We start from the raw sequence: 15,999 nt of genomic DNA on the forward strand, positions 1-15,999 counted from the left end.
TTTTGCTGGAGGGAAAAACAACCTTAGCTTGACTGTAGCTAAGCCTCCAGTGTCCTGGGAGTCTTTAGCATATGAAAATCTCACTGGAAACTTCCACTGGACTTTACCTGCCCCCCCCCCCCCCCCCACTCCCGAGTATATAACCAGAGTCTCCTCCTGATCCTGGACAGCTCTTTCTGCCCACGGGTCCTGTCCCCGTGCTTTAATAAAACCACCTTTTTGCACCAAAGCTGTCTTCAAGAAATCTCTCTTGGCGGTCAGCTCCGAACCCCACGAACCCCACCGTCCCCCCAAAACCTCATCAGTATGGAAGAGGACAATAAGAGGCCCAGCTGCACCGTGTCAGGCTCCCAGGGCTGGGGGGACACGAATTGGGGTCTGCGGCTGGCCAAGGCCAGGAGTCCTGCCAAACGCTCCTCAGCCTGCATTTAGGGTTTGGTCCCGAAGGGGTCTTAGCACGAAGAGTAAATTTACATGCCCCAGTGTTCTTCCGGGTCATCAGTACGGTGTCAAAACTCGCAATCTCTGTATTAAAGGAAATCTAGAACGCTGGGTCCCCAAGCACCTGGAGAAGGAAAGGAAGTTCTCTCTGGAGGAAGGTCAAGTTTTCCAGGTCTGAAATTACGGGGGGGGGGGGGGGGGTAATGGGAAGTCTCTGGTGATGGGTGCCAGGTTTCCCTGGGGGACGAGATACAAATGTTCTAAAATTGATTTATTGTGATGGTTGCACCAACTCTGTGAATAAACTTAAAAACATTGACTCGTACACTTCAAACAGGAGAAATTTATGGTATGCAAATTGTATCTGAATACATTTGATTTGTTGCCTCTCAGATTTGCGAAAAAATCTAAATGACTATAGACTCTATATGCTTTCTTACGGAACTTAAAATATGCACGGAGGGGCGCCTCGGTGGCTCAGAGGGTTAAGCCTCTGAGACTCTTGATCTGGACTCAGGTCATGATCTCGAGGCTTGTGAGTTCGAGCCTCGCATCGGGCTCTGTGCTGACAGTGTGGAGCCTGCTTGGGATTCTCTCTCTCTCTCTCTCTCTCTCTGTCCCTCCTCGGCTTGTCTGTTCTTTCTTGCTCTCTCAAAATAAATTAAAAAAAACTTTAAAAATATGCGTGGAAATAACATATGGGAACACAGAGCATGCAAATTGGGAAGATGGTAAAGTTAAACAAATCTCAGGCCTTTGCATTGTCTGAGAAAGTGGAAAAGTAGCAATTCGCATTCTGTCTCTGTAAAGGAGAGGTCTTGACATTTCTACAAAAACCACAACAGAATATTCAAACTAACAGAGGGTGGGGCGCCTGGGTGGCGCAGTCGGTTAAGCGTCCGACTTCAGCCAGGTCACGATCTCGCGGTCTGTGAGTTCGAGCCCCGCGTCAGGCTCTGTGCTGACAGCTGGAGCCTGGAGCCTGTTTCAGATTCTGTGTCTCCCTCTCTCTCTGCCCCTCCCCTGTTCATGCTCTGTCTCTCTCTGTCCCAAAAATAAATTAAAAAAAAAAAAAACAAACAAAACAAACTAACAGAGGGCAAAAATAGAATTAAAAGAACCTCAATCAACTCCAAAAGACAAATACCGAGAGGAAAAAGAACATAGAAGATCTTAGACAAATAAAGACACATAGGAAGACAATGGATTTAAACCAGAGATATCAGAAATTAGACTACACTTACAGGGGCCAAATCTTCCAGTTGAAAGGCAGAGCTTGTCAGAATGATTTTTCAAAACTCTACGTACTGTTTACAAGAGATCTGTCTGGAACTTAAGGATGCAGCAAAGTGGAAAGGAAGAGGGAAGGAAAACCTACGTCAAGTGAACAGCAACCAAAAGAAAATCAGTAGAACTTGATCAATAATAGACAAAATAGCAAGAAACGAAAAAAACCACTGGACGATAGAAATACTTCATAGCGATAAAGGGTATATGCACCAGGACAATGTGACAATTCTAAGTTTGTATGCACCTAGTAACACAGCCTCAAATACCTAAGGCGGAATAGAATGACGCCGAGCGGCAGAAAAACTCACAGTCGTCATGAGATCTCCGTAATTGGTACGATAAGCAGACAAGAAGACATCAGTATGGACACAGAGACTTGAAATACACAGTGGACTTGATCTAATTGGCATATAAGGAGGACTGCGTCCAATCGCAGGACGCATATTATTTTCAGACCCAGACGAGAGAGACACTGTTAAAGGCTTGACCGTATTTCTGGCCATAAAACAAATCGCAATAAAATTTCACAGGATTGAAGTCAACGCGTGATCTGGGGACACGAGGTAATGAAGTTAGAGACCAGTAACAGAAAGATAACTCTGAGTTAAGAAATGGTCACCGAAGTCATCCACCAGGCAAGGGAAAAATCATCACGCACGTTAGATAATATTTGAGCTGAACGGAAAGAAAAGTAAGGGCGTGGCAACGTGCGTGAGGCAGGTGCGCGGGGCTCAGAGAGAGAGGTAGAGTCGTCAATAGATGCTTTAGAAAATAACCGGGACTGGAAATTAATGAGCTGAGCATTCATCTCAAGGGCCCAAAGACAAGAAAAGCAAGAATAAAACCAAAACAAATAGAAGGAACTAATAAAAATGAGCTCCGAGGTGAGTGAAATAGACAAGTACGAGGACATTCACAAAAACAGATATTAATGCTTTGAAAATACTTGCGGGGAAAGGGTTAACTTGTCTGAGCCCGGGCGACTGGCCTCAGGCAAAAACGTAAGCATCCCACAGCTCCTTTCCCGCCAGGTAGAGCCAAGTGCTTAAGACAGGTGTTCCTGGTGAGGTTCCCAAGGCCAGCACCTCCCGGAGGGGCTAGAGCGGGCACAGAGCTGGGGCCCAGGGTCTGCCCAGCACACGGCTCTTGATCCCGGCCTGTGACTGGGCCAGGGAAAGCGGTTTCCTAATCCTGCAAAGTTCCACCGCCCAGGGGTTGAGGCCCTTTATGGTGGGATCTGACATCCGTCCAGATTAGATGGCAGTGCCCTTGCACAGAAGGAGGGGCAGGTGGCCCGCCCATCGGTGAGGGCTCCTGTCTCTCTGAATTTCCCTTTGGACACGCGGCTCCGGCCGGCCTGGTCCGGCCATTCACCCTTGTCTACAAGGGGCCCAGATGCCAGGTGGGGATTGAGAAGGCAGACGTCGACGGTCTTGCAGACACGAAAGAGACGGGGACAGGGGGCGGCAGGCTGGGTAACGGCCTGCGTCGACATGGGGTCCTGCTGTCTGGAACCTGTTCCCTGACACGGCGAAGGGACTTTGCGGGTGGAATGCAAGACCTTGAGATGGAGAGAGGGTCTCCTGCACTAGGGGGTAGGCCTGACCTATGATGACAAGCGTCCTTATAAGAGGGGGACTGGAGATCAGCTCGCGGGGGAGGCCGATGGTAAAGGCAGAGTCCGGATGATGCTCCTTGGAGGGGAGGGGAGAGGCCGGAAGCTGAAGAGCGCGAGTGGCCACTAGCAGCTGGCAAAGGCCAAGAATTGGATTCTTCCCTGGAGCCTCTAGAGGGAGCCTGGCCTTGCTGACACCTGGATTTCAGCCCCGTGTGACCCGTTTTGGTCTTGGCCTCCAGCCAGGGAGCGGATACATTCGCGCTCACGTGAAGCCGCCGACTCCGTCGTGAGTCGTCACGGCCGCTACGGGAAGCCAGCTAGAGGCCGCTGTGGAAGAAGTTGTGTGATTTAACACGAAACGGATACACTCCCAGAAAAATACAATGCTCCAAAATTGGCACAGAAAGAAAGGGAAAATCTAAGCAATCTTGTAACTGTCGCATCTAAAGCTAAGAGCCTTCCCACAAAGAAGACACCAGGCCCAGATGGCTTCACCAGAGAATTCTACCGCACGTTTCAGGAACAAGCGTGCCTCCCCTCCGCCAACACTTGCAGAGAAAGAAGAGGAAGCGGCCCAGCTCGCTTTGTGAGGCCGGTTTGCTTGGACGCGGAACAGAAAGAAGGACAATAGAAGGAGGAAATATGACAGGCAAATCTCACTCGCGGGTACGATGGTGGGTTTAGCAGTGGGAAGTTCATGGTCGTCTGCCACGGTAACAGAGGACAGGGGAAAGATCATGCCATTAACCTGGTAGATGGGCACAAAGCATCCGATGGAGTTCAATATCCATTCATGAAATAAAGGAGCTCTTAGACAACAAGGAATGTAAAGACACGCCTTCACCTGGTGAAAGACCCCTGCCCCAAAGATCTGTAGAAGACACGTCTTTATTGGTAAAATGTCAAAAGCTTTCTTTGGCAGATCGGCAGCGAGGCAGAAACGCCCGCTCGCCCCCCACCCCCGTATGGCGCTGGCCTGGCGGTCCCAAAAGGACCCGGGGCGGGGGGCACCAAAAAGAAAGAGCTCACGGGAACTGGAAATGAAGAAACAGATTTGTCTTCATTCACTGAGAATGTGATCATAGGGGTGGAGATGTTGTCGCCACAGGTAATGCATCAGAATTGGTAGGACCGTTTGGGAAGTCGGTATACAAAAAATCAGTTGAATTTCTATACACCAGAAACAGAAAATGAGCATTGTATAAGAATATATTTAACAAAAGCGCAAAACATATGCCCTGAAAACTGCAAGACATTATTTTTTTTTTTAATTTTTTTTTTCTTTTCCAACGTTTTATTTATTTTTGGGACAGAGAGAGACAGAGCATGAACGGGGCAGAGAGAGAGGGAGACACAGAATCGGAAACAGGCTCCAGGCTCTGAGCCATCAGCCCAGAGCCTGATGCGGGGCTCGAACTCACGGAGCACGAGATCGTGACCTGGCTGAAGTCGGACGCTTAACCGACTGCGCCACCCAGGCGCCCCTGTAAGACATTATTGAAAGGGATTAAAGGATATCTAAATCAATGGAAACACATCCTCTGTTCAGGGGTCAGAATAATTAAAATCAGCAAGATGGCAGCCTTCCCCATGCTGATCCGTGGATTCAGTGGCATCCTGATCAGAATCCCAGCTGCCTTCTTTGGTGTCTGATCCGAAATTTGTATGAACATTCAAGCAAGCAAATATCCAGAATAATTTTGGAAATGAAGAAAAAAGCCGGAGGACTCATACTTCTTGATTTCAACATTTATCACAAAGTGACAGTGATCTACGAAGATCATCACTGTGGTGTGGGCGTAAGTATAGGCATATAGATTAATGCGGTAGCGTTGAGAGTCCAGATACGAACCTTCACAATGGTAGTCAGTTGATTTTTGGCAAGGAAGCCAAGACCAATAAGTGGGAAAAGAATCATCTCTACGACAAACAATGCCGGCACAACCGGGTATCCACACGCAAAAGAATGAAGCTAGACCCCTCCCTCACACCTTATAACTAAAGAAATTAATTCAAACTGGATCGAAGACCTAACTGTAAGCGCTAAGGTGAAAACATAGAGGCAAATCTTCATGACCTCGGATTCAGCAATAGTCTTTTTTTTTTTTAATTTTTTTAACGTTTATTTATTATTGAGAGACAGAGCATGAGCAGGGGAGGAGCAGAGAGAGGAGGAGACACAGAATCTGAAGCAGCTCGAGGCTCTGAGCTGTCAGCACAGAGCTCGGTGTGGGGCTCGAACCCACAAACCGTGAGATCATGACCTGAGTCGAAGTCGGATGCTTAACTGACTGAGCCACCCAGGAGCCCCTCAGCAATACTTTCTTAACTGTGACCCCCAAAACACCAGCAATCAAGGAACAAACAGGTAAATCGGGACTTTATCAAGATTAAAAATTTGTGGGGCGCCTGGGTGGCTCAGTCTGTTGAGCGTCTGACTTCGGCTCAGATCATGATCTCGCGGTTCGTGAGTTCGAGCCCCGCGTCGGGCTCTGTGCTGACAGCTCAGAGCCTGGAGCCTGCTTCGGATTCTGCGTCTCCCTCTCTCTGTCTGCCTCCCCCGCTCGCACTCTCTGTCTCTCTCAAGAAAACCAAATAAACATTAAAAAATTTTTTTAAAAAGATTAAAAGCTTGTGCCTCTTCAAAGGATACCGCTAGGAAAATGAAATGACAGGCCACAGAACAGAGACTTTTTTTTTTGCAAACCACGTATCTGATAATGGCTAATATATGCCATTGTACAGAAAAACTCTATTTTGTGTATCCACCCATCAGCTAACGGACATTTGGGTTGTTGCCACGTTCCGGCCCATACCCTCCCATCCGTCTGCAAAGCCACCCTTGGAGACGCCGTTTACCATCAGCCCATGTCCCGGTGTCTTTTAGGAGGACCCATCCCACCAATTCAAGGAAATTGCTGTCTCTGTAAGTGAATTTTTTTTGGGGGGGGGGCCGGTAATAGCTCTGAGATCATTGCACACACAGTTTACCTATTTACAGAGGCCCGTGGTTTTTACTGCCTTCACAAGGTGCACGGCCATCACTGCGATCGATTTTAGAACATTTCATCACCCCGGGAAAGAAAACTCACACCCTTTAGCTCTGACCTTCTCATACACCCACCACCAGGAAACTCCTGATCTACATTTTCCATCTCTACAAATTTGCCTGTTCCGAGCAGTTCCTGCGGACGGAATCAGACGGTAGGTGGTCTCTCGGGGCCTTCCTTCACTAGCGCGACGGGTCCCAGGGTCACCTGCACGGCAGCCTGTGTGTATCTGTGTGCCAGCCGATGGCCATTCGGGTTGTTTTCCCTTTCTGACTGTTAGGAATAATGCCGCTGTGAGCACTCGTGCACGTTCGCGTACAAATACGGAACTGACGGGCCCTCCCAACGTGAGCTCTCTCAGCGTCTCCGAGAGAGGCTCCTGTCTGCTTCCAAGGCCTGGAGAGAGAAGGAGCCTGGCTGTACTTCTGTGCTGAGCCCAAGGTGTTTGCCGACTGCCCGGGACTCTCGGGGGCTGCCTCCCTACCCTTCACCAACAGCTCCCTGCTCAGGGGCTGCCTCCCTACCCTATACCAACCCCGGAGGGGGGGGGGGGGGGGGGGGGGGGCGTGGGTGGTCGTGGGATGGTCCCCGCAGCCCCTTTTCCAGCCCCGTCTCCCCTCCATCCAAAGAGGCCCCTTGTCTAGGAATAGCCCCAAGTCAAAGAGTGTGCTGAGGCCAGAGGAGCATTTCAGGCTCGAATTGATCCCTTTGGTGGCTTTAAAAATAGACCAGCCACGATGCACCTAATGTGTGAAGGCCAGGATTCGCATGACATGGTAATTGGCTCTGGGGCCGGAGCCGGGCCCCGGCCTTGGGGCCGCGTCCCCAGGTTGGCGCCTCCAGCAGTCAAATGCACGGGTGTCTGAAGCAAAGCGTCTGTACCCGGGCAAAGCGGGCCTCTTGCCCACCGCTCGAGGGGAGGAAGCAGAGGTCCCAGAGGCTGCGCGGGCCTGGCCAGCCCTGTGCTTTCGCAAAGGCGAGCAAACACACCCACCCGGGCACCGGAGCGGCGGGCCAGGGATAAATGGAGGATTCTGGGAATATAATGAACGCAATGGTAGTCCTTTGGCCCCGCAGAGTTCAATTTGCAGAAGCAACGTTTCAAGCCCGGCTGTTTATCGGCCCGGGGAGGCCGGTTGCACAGAGATAACGGAAACGCTGTTGTGTGGTCCTGGCAGTGATTTGTGTGGGAGACGACGCCTCTGGTTGTGTGTAAGGAAGCATCGTCACCCAGACACGTCGCGCAAAACGAATCTGTCCGGTGCGATGACCCGCATCCAGCGCTCCCGCTAAGAGTCTGAGAGCCCTGATGTGCCTGTGACACTGCCAGACACCGAGGTCACCCCAGGAGCAGCACTCAGGGGGCTCCGGGGCCCAGGCCTGGGGGTTCCTGCTCCCAGAACCCGGCTGCCGTCTGTTCCCACCGCTGAGGCGAGCAGGGACGGAGCGGAACCTCAGAGGCGGTAGGAGACGCTGCCCGTCACCTCGCAAACAGCCGCTTTCGGTCAGAGCCGCCACAGAGGCGCCTGATGTCCCAGCCTCCCTTGCAGTCACGGGAGGCCCGGTGGCCCCCTTCTGGTTAAAAAAGGTGTGGGTGAAAGTCCCTGGGGGATGGCTTCTAGGAAAGTCTTGTGAAAGTACCAGAGTTTGCTACCATTTCCTGGTTTCTGGGTTTTGTGTCCTTCCTCCCGCCCGGAACGCAGAGGTGGCGTCTTGATCTCGGCAGCCATTTTGTGACCGTGGGGACCGTAGCCCCAGACTGAGGAGGACAGAGCGGAAGGACAGACGGGCATTGAGGGCATCGTTGGACGGAATCGGCTGAACCCCCACCTCCGGCCTTTTCCTCCCTGGCGTAGGCTGGGCTCAGGGCGAGAACTGGGGCAGCGGGATGTTCTGTCTGCCTGGAGCTCAGGGGAGGCGCTTGGCTGGAGGTGGCAGGTCTGGACGCGGCAACACTCACCCGTGTGCAGTGAGTGAGGCCTCCTGGGGCGAGGGAAGAGGGCCCAGAAAAAGGCTGGGTGTTGGCAGTAAAGAGGGGCAGGTCGAGGGAGCAGAGCCCCCCCGCCCCTTCCCCCAGGGAGCGACGGGACCTTGAACAAGAGTTTGGAGAACGAGATAGTGCAGAAACCAGGGGTCTTCTGTTTTTAGCGACCCCTGGCTTCTCTTCCTGGACAAACGACAGGAGCGTCACCGTTCACGGCCCCTGGCTTGTATTTTACCCTCTACCCTCCGACCTCCTCTTTCCCTCGGCTTCCCCTTTCAGCGCCTGGCTTTGCTTGTCACCCACAGGGCCGGGCTCCTTCCCAACAACCCCTCCCTTCTCTTCCTCTCTTCCACCCTCCGCGCGGCCTCAGTGTCAGCCGCCATGGTGTCCTGCCCCCATGGGCCAGGACAGACCCCTCCTGTGACCCCACCCCGCCTTGCTCGGCACGCTGACACGTGGCCCTCCAAAGTCTCTACGCTCTTCCTCGGCTTAAACCCTTCAGTGCCTCCCCCACTACCCTTCCATGAAGCCCGACCTCCTTGGCGTGGGCCACAAGACCCTTTATGATCTGGCCCCTGCCTGCCTCCCCATCAGGATCTCAGGCAGCCCTGCAGGCATTTCGGATGATACCCTGCTCCCCGAGAGCGTCACATTCTTCCGGGCTTCGGAGCCTGGCCCTTCCCTCTCCCTCCAAGGCCTTTCCCCCCAGCCTCGGGGGTGAGCTCCTACTCATCCACTAAGAGCCCCGCCAAGCGCCCCCTCCGGGAGGCGGAGCTTCGGGGGTCAGAACCGTCCGCAGTTTCCCCTCCATTCGAGGCACTCTACTTGAGCCGGGTGAGTCGAAGGACTCGGCGACCTGCACCACGGTGAATCTCGTCCGTGTGTGCACCCCACCCCCCGGGGCTCTGCGTGGTGCTTGGTAAGACGTGGCTGGGCGCGCGGCAGGATGGGCGGGTGGATGGCCGGCCGCGCGCGTTCCCCTGCGCCCTTCTCCGTGTTCGTCTCGTCCCCGCGGCACTTAGCGTCATCCGCATCGTAAACGTCGACTCACTTACGATTTATTGCCCATCTTTCCAAACCAGAAGGTCGGCGCCATGAGGAAGGAGTCTGTTCTGCGTAGGACTACATCCTCCGCGCCTAGAACTGCCGCGGGCGTGTGGTTAGCTGCTCGATCCGGAACAAACGAGGCCAAGGTCTGGGGCAGGCTCCGGGTGGCCTCCGCCCAGCCCAGGGCGCCTTCTCTTCTCTCGCGTGGCCTCTCCAGGACCAAATGGAAACAGAGGCGGCACCAAAAAAAAAAAAAAAAAAAAAAATGGGTGAGCGAACTCAGGGCCAGTCCAGGCCCCGGCGGGGAACAAGGTCTCCCCTCAAGCATCGGGAACTCTGGGCCAGTGGGTTGCGTGCTGTATTTTCAAGCCTCAGAGCATGTGGGGAGGGGAGGAGCAGGGGGGATCGGAGGAGTAAGGCTTGAGGAATGAGAGAGCTCCAAACAGGTGTTGAGGAAGGCTTCCTGGAGGAGGTGGCGTATGAACTGGGCCGGGGAGGATTTGCAGGATGAGAGGGGCAGGGGGGTGGGGCGGGGAGGGAAGGCAGGGGTGGGTTTGGCGGGAGTCCTGGTTGCAGGGGACAGGGGCACGAGCAGAAGGCAGTCGGGAGCAGCAGGCTGGGAACAAGCCCACTTATGAAATCTGAGAAAGGACCCAGGAGAGGCATCCAGAAGGACCGAGAACAGGCCGACAGGGTGGTGCTCCTGGGGAGACCATGGGTCACGGGCTTCCTCATCCTGCTGACAGCCAGCCCCTGAGATGATTTCGGGGCTGGACCCAACCCCAGCTGGCCAGTCCGCATCTTCTCTGAGACTTCCCCTGGCTTCCTGGACACGCTTCCCAGCCGTGGAAGGCCGTGTGTGCGCGCCGAGTAAGGCCCAGCCACGGAGGGAGGAAATGGAGAACGGCTGGAGGCCGTTCGGGGCCCCCGGAGAGCTCTGGCCGTGAGGACCGTCTCCCCAGCCGCGGCAGCCACAGCCCCCCCTGCTTGCCAGAGCTTTGGTTTGGAATCCCGACGACATGGAACAGGCACCCGGACTCTGCAGGTTGCCAGGGATAAAACCGACGGGGTGTGATGGGCAGGGCAGGGGGCCACCGGCCCTGGTCCCGTGGGAGCAGAGCCGAACTGTGCCCTGCAGTCTGGCAGAACTGGAGGCCCTGGGCGCTGGGTGTTGAGACACCTGGACATCTGGACATGACAACGGGGGTCAGCGAGCTCCTGCAGAGCCAGGGGGAAGGAGGTACGGTGTCACCCGAGGGGCGCTTGTGCCCAGAGCTGGGAAAACCAAGGGCTGGCCGGGTTGCAAAAGCCAACCTCCACCCCCCCCCTCCTGGCTGGGGCTTCTGGGACGGAGCGGGGAGCTGGGGGCCCTCCAGACACCCCCACACTGTGCCTCTGGCGGAGCCGGCAGCGGTCACCCCGAGCCCCCCTGGAAAGGCCCCCCCGGGTTCAGCCGGCCTGGGAGCACACACCTCCAGGCCTGCCCGGGGGCCCGCAGACAACCCGAGGCGTGGAGGCGGCCCGGGCCGGGAGGCGGTTGCTAAGCAACCGACATCTCAAGGCCAACCTCCAAATGTGAGGCTAAGACTCAGAAAGAACCCCGGCTGCCTTCCCTGGCCCGCGGGGTCTGCAGAAACCAAATCCCCAGTGGCCACCTGCGGCTTGAGGGGAGCAGGAGGGCGGAGCCAGCAGACGGGACAGCGGGGGCTCGGGCCGGACGCCCCGCCGACCTCAGAACGGGCACCGACGGAGCGTCCCCGACGTCCTCTTTCCGGACGCGGCCGGGGAGGACGGCGGGTGCCGGAGACGCGTGGGCCCCGGGGCGGCCACATCTGTGCACAGCCACCTGGACGCACGCACACAGGAGAATATACACACAGACATCCGGACGCTCACACGTGCACGCACACACACGCCAGGTTTGTTTATATTCCAAATGCCTCGTTTGATCCCCTCTCGGCTATCGTCTGCTTTGTCCCGCAAGTCCCTGAGGTCCCAGCTAAAATGTCAGTTTTATCAGGAAGGCTGTCGGGGCGCCTCTGGCTCAGTCCGTTAAGCATCGATTTCAGCTCAGGTCACCATCTCACGGTTCACGGGTTCGAGCCCTGCGTCGGGCTCTGTGCGGACAGCTCGGAGCCTGGAGCCCGCTTCCGGTTCTGTGTCTCCCTCTCTCTCTGCCCCTTGCCCACTCACTCTCTGTCTCTCCCTAATACAAATAAACATTAAAACAAATTAGAAGGGCTGTCCCTGTAACCTTCCAGCTAGGAAGCCGCGTGCTCCCCTCACAGAGCGTCGCATGCGGCTGTGGCCGTAGGTCCAGTGGCTGAATGCGCGTCTAGAAGGTCAACTCTTTAAAGTCAGAAACTGAAGCTTTTCCGCTGCTGTGTACCCAGCCCTTGGCTCACGGCAGGGTCGCACCAAGTGTCCTTCCTAGGTCCTAGACCAATGCCCTCCCTTCTGCCTCTCCTTTTGGGAAGGATAATGAGTTTTTACTCATTTTGCTTATTTTTTTCCCCATGCATTTTGTTAGTTTTAATTGAAATATCATAATGTTCTTTTTTTAAATTTTTTAATGTTTATTTATTATCAAGAGACACAGAGCATGAGCAACGGGGCGGGGGGGGGGGAGGGGAGACACAGAATCCAAAGCAGGCTCCAGGCTCCAAGCTGTGAGCACAGAGCCCGACGCGGGGCTCGAACCCACAAAGTGTGAGATCACGACCCGAACCGAAGTCCGTCGCTTAACCAACTGAGCCGCCCAGGAGCCCCAAAATATCGTAATATTCTTTTCAGCAATTTTCTTCACAATGATAATTCAGTGTGCTCCAAACCCCAGTGCGTAGTGGTGATGTTTCTATATGATCTCAGGTCAAAATTTATCATTTCATCTTTCGGGATGGCGTCCATAACATTAAGTGAGCAAAAGACACTCGATATTTTCACAATGGTTTTCACCCAGTTCCTGGGGGTCCGTGGGAACTAGAGGGTGGGGATACCGTTCTCTCCCTCCAGCTCGCTGGTGGCCCCGAGCGTGTGCTGTTGGGGGGCCTTGGGACCGACGGCCAACAATCGAGCGAACGAGTTTCAAGCACGGGACCAGCTGTCTAGATGTGACTTCTGGCTCCGTGACCAGTGGAAAGTTACGTGGCTCCTCTGAGCCTCCGTCTGCTCACGCGCATCGTGGGACCATCCGTGAGCCTGTTTACATAAAGACAAGTCAAGAGAGTAGGTTGCGACTGGTAGAGGTTTTCATGGCCACGAGACTCAAACACTGGTAGAAGCTTCCAGATAACACTCACGCAGGACGAATTCTAGGCGCGTGCAGTTGTGGGCGCACGGGAGGTGGGCTGGAGCCCCTGCAGAGGGGGGTCTGAGCGGCTCGGCAAGGGCAGGGCTGCCCCGGGAGGTGATGATGAGCTCTGCAAGCCGAGGCTGGTGGTCCTGGTGCACGGGATACCAGAAGGACTCTGCCACTGCTCTGGGCTTCGAACACCTGCTAAGCACCTTCTCCACGCCAGCCAGGCCACCAGCACCCTCTCAAGCTGCAGGGGCCCCGTGGACCCACCCTTCCTGCGGCGGCCTCTGCGGCTTTGGAGAGCCATGTCCTCGAGTGCAGGGCGGTGCCCCCCGGCCTGGGTTCTGGTTCATCGCAGGTGCTCGGCAAACGTGCAACGAAGCAGGAAGTCCGTAGGCTGGGAGGCAGCACGATACAGAGGCCGAGGGCATGGACTTTCAGGTCCCAGAGCGTCCGGCAGGGACCAGATACCCCTTAAATACTGAACGAATGATTCATTGCACACACGAATGGAGAGTTGAGCAGGACACAGGTCCTGTTACCGATTCCCGGGTGAGTTATTTCACCTTTATCGGACTCCGTTTCCTCATCAATGAAATGGGGGTAATTTCACCTTTATCGGACTCAGTTTCCTCATCAATGAAATGGGGATAATAATACGTGTCTCATAAGAGGACATTTGTTGAAGTGTAGCATGCCTAGGGGGGCGCCTGGGCGGCTCAGTTGACTAAACGTCCGACCCTTGGTTGCAGCTCAGGTCATGCTCTCGAGCTTCGTGACTTGGAGCCCCGCGTCCGGCTCTGTGCTGACAGTGTGGAGCCTGCTTGGGGTTCTCTCTCTCCCTCTCTCTCTGCCCTGCCCCTGCTCGCGTGCTCTCTCCCTCTCAATAATAAGTAAATAAACATTTTAAAAAACGCTTCAAACATTTAAGATAAATGCCGCGTGCCTGGCCGAGCGCTTGGGCACGTGAGAGGTGCAGAATTTTTTTTCTTTGCTTCAATTCACCCCGAAGGGTCTGATTTCCTCAGATGCGGTGATGGGTTTGGTGGTGACGTTCACGGACGGAATTCTGAGAGGTGCTCCCAGCTTGGAATCACAGGGCGTCCAGCTCTCGGACACGGAGTTATCACCGCGGTGCGTGAGCGTCCCGGGTCTGGGAAGACGCTTCGGCCCCTCCCGGCAGCCCGGGAAAGTTCACGCAGAGGCTGTGTCTCCGGCAAGGCAGGCCTCTGTGGCTCCCTTATTGCCACCCTCACGCTCAGAGTGGGCAGGCCGGCCTCCAGGGACCCCCCCCCCCCGCAACCACCCTGCCGGGGAGCCGGGCTGGCCCAACCCGGTGGACCCCTGGGTCCCGCGTGGTCTGTCTCTGGCTGAGCTGAGCTTTCCACCGTGTTGTGTGGTTTCCTTCTGGAACTCTAGCTTCCTCGTGTGTAAAGCGGTGAAGGGTGGAGAGAACCAGGTGGTCCCCATGGAACCTCAGGGTCTGTGTCCACTCCCTCAGATGCCCCGTCGGCAGAGGACCCTTCGAATCAGCTCCTCGCTGGTCCTTTGCGTGGGGGCTCCGTCCACCGCCCTGGTCCCTGCTCCCTGGGGCCTCTGAGGGTGACAAGGGGGTCTGTGAAGAGGGTGCGAGCCCAGTCCTTGCTTCCCCCCGGGTCTTGGGCTTAAAGGTCTCCCTAATTCTCTGAAGCCACACCCTCCGCAGCATCTCCAAGCCTGAGCGTGGCCGTCACAGATACACCTGGCTATCGGGATTCCCGCGATTCTTACGTAAAAGCACACCTGTGCCCGCACCTGCGGTGACGGTGCTCGGGAAGGACAGTCACTCAGCACCCGGATGGAGTGACCCTGTGAAGGGCCGTGAGAGGCAGTACCGTCCGGGCGTCATCACACCCCTGAGCCAGCCGGGGAAGGAAAGCCGCAGACGTGTCCCGGGGGTCGCCTTCCCACCAGGCTCTGTGCCAGGCGCCGGGCACTGAGATGAGGGTCAGGCCAGCCCTGCCCTGAGGACGTCACGGTCGTGGCCGTGTGGGGAGACAGAGTCGTCAGGTGCTCTTGGGGCTCTGTTCCTGCAGGGAAGCCGGGGGGCCCACAGGAGGCCCGGCCAACTCGGGTGTGTCCCCTCATTCTCCCGGAGCCCTGGGGCGTGGGCGGCCGTGTCCCCGTCCTGTGGATGAAGGCTCCAAAGCGCAGAGAGTGAATCAGCCAGCTGTTTCCAAAAGAAGCCAGTTTGGCCGACTGGTGGCTTACGGGGGGACCCTGACGCTCGGGGTCTGCAGGTCAACTGCGGTTTGGTTGGTCCTGGCCGGCTTCTCCGGGGACTCGGCTCCAGCCTGCGGTCGGGTTCGGGCCAGCGCTCGGTCCAGGATGTCCTCGCGGGAGACCACCCGAGCACAAGCCCCACGCACTCAAGACATCCGGTCGCGTGGCATTCACTGGATTCCGTGGCCGAGGCAGGAGCCGTGGTTGGGGAATTGAGGGTTGGGAATTACGGGCAGGCGGGTCCAGAATGACACAGCCCAGCGGTGGGCCGGGATTCGAACCCAAGCCTGCCTCACTCGGCGGACGGCCCTCGACGCCACCGGCCTGTCATTTGAAATCCGCTGGGAAGCCCGTGGCTCTTAGAGGTGAGAGCGTCCGGACCCAAGGGGCTGGGCGGGGTGGCCGAGTCCGACCGCCAGGGACTGCGGGCGCGCGTGGGGACGCAGCTCCTTTCCCCCTGCCGGGCGGCCTGGTCCTCGCCTCTGTGACCCTGTCAGCTCGGCCGTAAAGCACACAGTGCTGGGCTCATCGGGCTGGGTGAGAACTAAATGTGAGAACAGGGTCTGCCCTGCTGTAAGGTGGAATCATGCCCCCCGGGCCTGGGTCCCGGCCTTCGGCTTTCCATAGAACTTTCTTCTTAAAAATTTTTTTAAATGTCTGTTTATGTTTGACACAGAGAGACACTGAGCATGAGCAGGGGAGGGGCAGAGAGAGAGGGAGACCCAGAATCAGAAACGGGCTCCAGACTCCGAGCCATCAGCACAGAGCCCGACGCGGGGCTCGAACCCACGGACCGCGAGATCGTGACCTGAGCCGAAGTCGGAGGCTCAGCCGACGGAGCCACCCAGGCGCCCCTAGAACTTTCTCATCCATAAAACTGCACGGATGCCCACAGCAGCCTGCGGAGGGACCTACTTTTTCCCTCCAGTTCACAAATGAGGGGATTGCCGCTCAGAGAGCTGGAACCATTCGCTAGCGAGATGTGGCCCAGACACGGCGCCCACAGGCCTGT

General features: G+C 55.9%; 1 long non-coding RNA gene across 1 annotated transcript; it reads left to right on the forward strand.

Moving 5' to 3' along the window:
• Positions 1 to 6,094: 6,094 nt before the first annotated feature.
• LOC121041024 (uncharacterized) lies at positions 6,095 to 9,682 on the forward strand. The gene is made up of 3 exons (XR_005795521.1): positions 6,095 to 6,275; positions 6,380 to 6,553; positions 9,466 to 9,682. It is a non-coding gene; the product is annotated as an uncharacterized LOC121041024 (long non-coding RNA).
• Positions 9,683 to 15,999: the final 6,317 nt, after the last annotated feature.

This window comes from Herpailurus yagouaroundi, unplaced genomic scaffold, assembly GCF_014898765.1.
Source record: "Herpailurus yagouaroundi ecotype Mexico unplaced genomic scaffold, PumYag 182, whole genome shotgun sequence".
NCBI lineage: Eukaryota > Metazoa > Chordata > Mammalia > Carnivora > Felidae > Herpailurus > Herpailurus yagouaroundi.